The following is a 6,000-nucleotide window of genomic DNA, read 5'->3' as shown; positions in this document are numbered from 1 at the left end:
TCTTGGGAAAGAATGAAATTGATGCTTCGCAATTGCCGGTTTGAACTTTGCTTCTAGAAATCTCTTAGATTCAGCCGCGGGAGGCACCTTTATGGAAATCACATTAGGAGATGCTACAAAACTTCTTGATAATATTATGGCTAATTATTCTCAATGGCATACCAAAAGATCTTCTAGTAAAAAAGTGCATGCTATAGAGGAAATCAATGTTTTGAGTGGAAAGATGGATGAACTTATGAAGATGTTTGCTACTAAAAATACTCCTCTTGATCCCAATGATATGCCTTTGTCTTCCTTGATTGAGAATAATAATGAATCTATGGATGTGAATTTTGTTGGTGGGAATAGTTTTGGAAACAATGCTTATAGAGGAAACTTTAATGCTAGACCGTTCCCTAGTAATTCCTCTAATAATTATGGAAATTCCTATAATAACTATTATAGTAATTTTAATAAGATGCCCTCTGATTTTGAGAATAGTGTGAAAGAATATATGATTTCTCAAAAGAATTTTAATGCCTTGCTTGAAGAAAAATTGCTCAAAGTTAATGATTTGGCTAGGAACGTTGATAGACTTTCGCTTGATATTAATTCTCTTAAACTTGGATCTTCTTCTCCTAAGCATGATATCAATGAGTCTCTCAAAGTAATGAGAATTTCCATTGACGAGTGCAAGGAAATAACCAACAGCGTGTTCTTCTAGTTTCCATGAAAATAATGTTGGAAATATGCCCTAGAGGCAATAATAAAATGGTTATTGCCATATTTCCTTGTCCATGATAATTGTCTATTGTTCATGCTATAATTGTATTAACTGGAAACCGTAATACATGTGTGAATACATAGACCACAACATGTCCCTAGTGAGCCTCTAGTTGACTAGCTCGTTGATCAATAGATGATTATGGTTTCCTGACCATGGACATTGGATGTCATTGATAACGGGATCACATCATTAGGAGAATGATGTGATGGACAAGACCCAATCCTAAGCATAGCACAAGATCGTGTAGTTCGTTTGCTAAAAGCTTTTCTAGTGTCAAGTATCATTTCCTTAGACCATGAGATTGTGCAACTCCCGGATATCGTAGGAATGCTTTGGGTGTGCCAAACGTCACAACGTAACTGGGTGGCTATAAAGGTGCACTACAGGTATCTCCGAAAGTGTTTGTTGAGTTGGCACGAATCGAGACTGGGATTTGTCACTCCGTGTGACAGAGAGGTATCTCTGGGCCTACTCGGTAATGCATCATCATAATGAGCTCAATGTGACTAAGTAGTTAGTCATGGGATCATGCATTATAGAATGAGTAAAGTGACTTGCCGGTAATGAGATTGAACGAGGTATTGGGATACCGACGATCGAATCTCGGGCAAGTAACATACCGATTGACCAAGGGAATTGTATACGTGATTGCTTGAATCCTTGACTCGTGGTTCATCCGATGAGATCATCGTGGAACATGTGGGAGCCAACATGGGTATCCAGTTCCCGCTGTTGGTTATTGGCCAGAGAGTTGTCTCGGTCATGTCTGCATGATTCCCGAACCCGTAGGGTCTACACACTTAAGGTTCGGTGACGCTAGAGTTGTTATGGGAATTAGTGTGCAGTTACCGAATATTGTTCGAAGTCCCGGATGAGGTCCCGGATGTCACGAGGAGTTCCAGAATGGTTCGTAGGTAAAGATTTATATATGGGAAGTCCTATTTTGGCCACCGGAAAATGTTCGGGATTTTTCGGTATTGTACCGGGAAGGTTCTAGAAGGTTCCGGAGTGGGGCCCATCTGCATGGGGGGACCCACATGAACGTGGGTAGTGGGGGCAAGGCCCCACACCCCTGGTCAAGGTGCACCAAGATTCCCCCTTAGAAGGAATAAGATCATATCCTGAAGGGATAAGATCAAGATCCCTAAAAAAGGGGGATAACAATTGGTGGGGAAGGAAATGATGGGATTTCTTTCCTCCCACCTTTACCAACGCCCCGATGGACTTGGAGGGCAAGAAACCAGCCCCCTCCACCCCTGTATATAGTGGGGAGGCGCATGGGAGCTTCACCCTTCCCCTGGCGCAACCCTCTCCCTCCCCAACACCTCCTCCTCCTCCGTAGTGCTTGGCGAAGCTCTGCCGGAGAACTGCAAGCTCCACCACCACGCCGTTGTGCTGCCGGAGCTCTCCCTCAACTTCTCCTCTCCCCTTGCTGGATCAAGAAGGAGGAGACGTCCCCGGCTGTACGTGTGTTGAACGCGGAGCCACCGTTGTTCGGTGCTTAGATCGGATTTGGCCGCGATCTGAATCGGTTAGTGAACGACTCCACTGACCGCGTTCTTGCAACTCCTCCGCATCGCAATCTTCAAGGGTATGAAGATGCACTCCCCTCTATCTCGTTGCTAGTTACTCCATAGATTGATCTTGGTGATGCGTAGAAAATTTTGAATTTCTGCTACGTTCCCCAACAGTGGCATCATGAGCTAGGTCTATTGCGTAGATTCTATGCACGAGTAGAACACAAGTAGTTGTGGGCGTTGGTTTGTTCAATTTTCTTACCGTCACTAGTCCTATCTTGATTCGGCGGCATCATGGAATGAAGCGGCCCAGACCAACCTTAGACGTACGCTTACGTGAGACAGGTTCCACCGACTGACATGCACTTGTTGCATAAAGGTGGCTAGCGGGTGCCAGTCTCTCCCACTTTAGTCGGATCGGATTCGATGAAAAGGGTCCTTATGAAGGGTAAATAGCAATTGGCATATCACCGTTGTGGCTTTTGCGTAGGTAAGAAACGTTCTTGCTAGAAACCCATAGCAGCCACGTAAAACATGCAACAACAATTAGAGGACGTATAACTTGTTTTTGCAGGGTATGCTATGTGATGTGATATGGCCAAAAGAATGTGATGAATGATATATGTGATGTATGAGATTGATCATGTTCTTGTAATAGGAATCACGACTTGCATGTCGATGAGTATGACAACCGGCAGGAGCCATAGGAGTTGTCTTAATTTATTGTATGACCTGCGTGTCATTGAAAACGCCATGTAATTACTTTACTTTATTGCTAAACCGTTAGCCATAGTAGTAGAAGTAATAGTTGGCGAGACAACTTTATGAAGACACGATGATAGAGATCATGATGATGGAGATCATGGTGTCATGCCGGTGACGAAGGTGATCATGTCGTGCCTCAAGATGGAGATCAAAGGCGCAAGATGATATTGGCCATATCATGTCACTTTATGATTTGCATGTGATGTTTGTCATGTTTACATCTTATTTGCTTAGAACGACGGTAGCATAAATAAGATGATCCCTCATTAAAATTTCAAGAAAGTGTTCCCCCTAACTGTGCACCATTGCGAAAGGTCGTTGTTTTGAAGCACCACGTGATGATCGGGTGTGATAGATTCTAACATTCACATACAACGGGTGTAAGCCAGATTTACACACACAAAACACTTAGGTTGACTTGACGAGCCTAGCATGTACAGACATGGCCTTGGAACACAAGAGACCGAAAGGTCAAACATGAGTCGTATAGTAGATACGATCAACATGGAGATGTTCACCGATGATGACTAGTCCGTCTCACATGATGATCGGACACGGCCTAGTTGACTCGGATCATGTATCACTTAGATAACTAGAGGGATGTCTATCTGAGTGGGAGTTCATTAGATGGACTTAATTATCATGAACATAGTCAAAAGGACTTTGCAAATTATGTCGTAGCTTGCGCTTTAGTTCTACTGTTTAAGATATGTTCCTAGAGAAAATTTTAGTTGAAAGTTGATAGTAGCAATTATGCGGACTAGGTCTGTATACTGAGGATTGTCCTCATTGCTGCACAGAAGGCTTATGTCCTTAATGCACCGCTCGGTGTGCTTAACCGCCAGCATCGTTTGTGGATGTTGCGAACATCTGACATACACGTTTTGATGACTACGTGATAGTTCAGTGCGTAATGTTAAACGGTTTAGAATTGAGGCAGCAAAGACATTTTTTTGAAACGTCGCGGAACATATGAGATGTTCCAAGAGCTGAAATTAGGATTTCAGGCTCGTGCCCACGTCAAGAGGTATGAGACCTCCGACAAGTTTCTTAACTTGCAAACTATGGGAGAAAAGCTCAATCATTGAGCATGTGCTCAGATTGTCTGAGTACTACAATTACTTGAATCGAGTGGGAGTTAATCTTCCAGATGAGATAGTGATGGTTCTCCATAGTCACTGCCACCAAGCTATTAGAGCTTCGTGATGAACTATAACATATCAGGGATAGACATTATGATCCTTGAGCAATTCGTGATGTTTGACACCGCGAAAGTAGAAATCGAGTAGGAGCATCAATTGTTGATGGTTAGTAAAACCACTAGTTTCAAGAAGGGCAAGGGCAAGAAGGGATACTTCATGAGACGACAAATCAGTTGCTTCTCTAGTGAAGAAACCCAGGGTTGAACCCAAACCTAAGACTAAGTGCTTCTGTAATGAGGGAACGGTCACTGAAGCAGAACTACCCTAGATACTTGGTAGATGAGAAGGCTGGCAAGGTTGACAGAAGTATATTGGATATACATTGTATTAAATGTGTACTTTACTAGTACTCCTAGTAGCACCAGGGTATTAAGATACCGATTCGGTTGCTAAGTGTTAGTAACTCGAAATAAAAGAGCTACGGAATAAACGGAGACTAGCTAAAGGTGAGATGACGATGTGTGTTGGAAGTGCTTCCAAGGTTGATGTGATCAAGCATCGCCTGCTCCCTCTACCATCGAGATTGGTGGTAAACCTAAATAATTGTTACTTGGTGTTTGCGTTGAGCATAAACATGATTGGATTATGTTTATCGCAATACGGTTATTCATTTAAGGAGAATAATGGTTACTCTGTTTATTTGAATAATACCATCAACGGTCTTGCACCTAAAATGAATGGTTCATTGAATCTCGATCGTAGTGATACACATGTTCGTGCCAAAAGATATAAGATAGTAATGATAGTACCACATACTTGTGGCACTGCCACTTAAGTCATATTGGTATAAAACGCATGAAGAAGCTCCATATTGATGGATCTTTGGACTCACTCGTTTTTGAAAAGATTGAGACATGCGAACCACGTCTATTGGTATATACGCATGAAGAAACTCCATGCAGATGGATCGTTTGGAGTCACTTGTTTTTGAATCACTTGAGACATGCAAATCATACCACATGGGCAAGATGACTGAAAGGCCTCGTTTTCAGTGAGATGGAACAAGAGAGAAACTTGTTGGAAGTAATACATTTGATGTGTGCAATCCAATGAGTGCTCAGGCACGCAGTGAATATCATTATGCTCTTACTTCACAGATGATTTGAGTAGATTCTTAGTATATTTACTTGATGAAACACAAATTTGAATTATTTAAAGGTTCAAGTAATTTCAGAGTGAAGTTGAAGATCGTCGTGACAAGAGGATAAAATGTCTATGATATGATCATAGAGATAAATATCTGAGTTACGAGTTTGGCACACAATTAAGACATTGTGGAAATTGTTTCACAACTAATACCGCCTGGAACACCATAGTGTGATGGTGTGTCCGAACATCGTAACTGCACCCTATTGGATATGGTGCATACCATGATGTCTCTTATCGAATTAGCACTATCGTTTATGGGTTAGGCATTAGACACAACCGCGTTCACTTTAATAGGGCACCACACAATTCCATTAAGATGACACCGTATGAACTATGGTTTAGAGAAACCTAAGCTGTCATTTCTTATAAAGTTTGGGGCTGCGACGCTTATGTGAAAAAGTTTCAGGCTGATAAGCTCGAACCCAAAGCGGATAAATGCATCTTCATAGGACACCCAAAAATAGTTGGGTATACCTCCTATCTCAGATCTGGAAGCAAAAGGATTGTTTCTAGAATCGGGTCCTTTCTCGAAGAAAAGTTTCTCTCGAAAGAATTGAGTGGGAGGATGGTGGAGACTTGATGAGGTTACTGAACCGTCACT

The sequence above is a fragment of the Triticum dicoccoides genome, chromosome 3B (genome assembly GCF_002162155.2).
Source record: "Triticum dicoccoides isolate Atlit2015 ecotype Zavitan chromosome 3B, WEW_v2.0, whole genome shotgun sequence".
NCBI classification, from domain to species: Eukaryota; Viridiplantae; Streptophyta; class Magnoliopsida; order Poales; family Poaceae; genus Triticum; species Triticum dicoccoides.
This window is presented reverse-complemented; position numbering follows the sequence as displayed.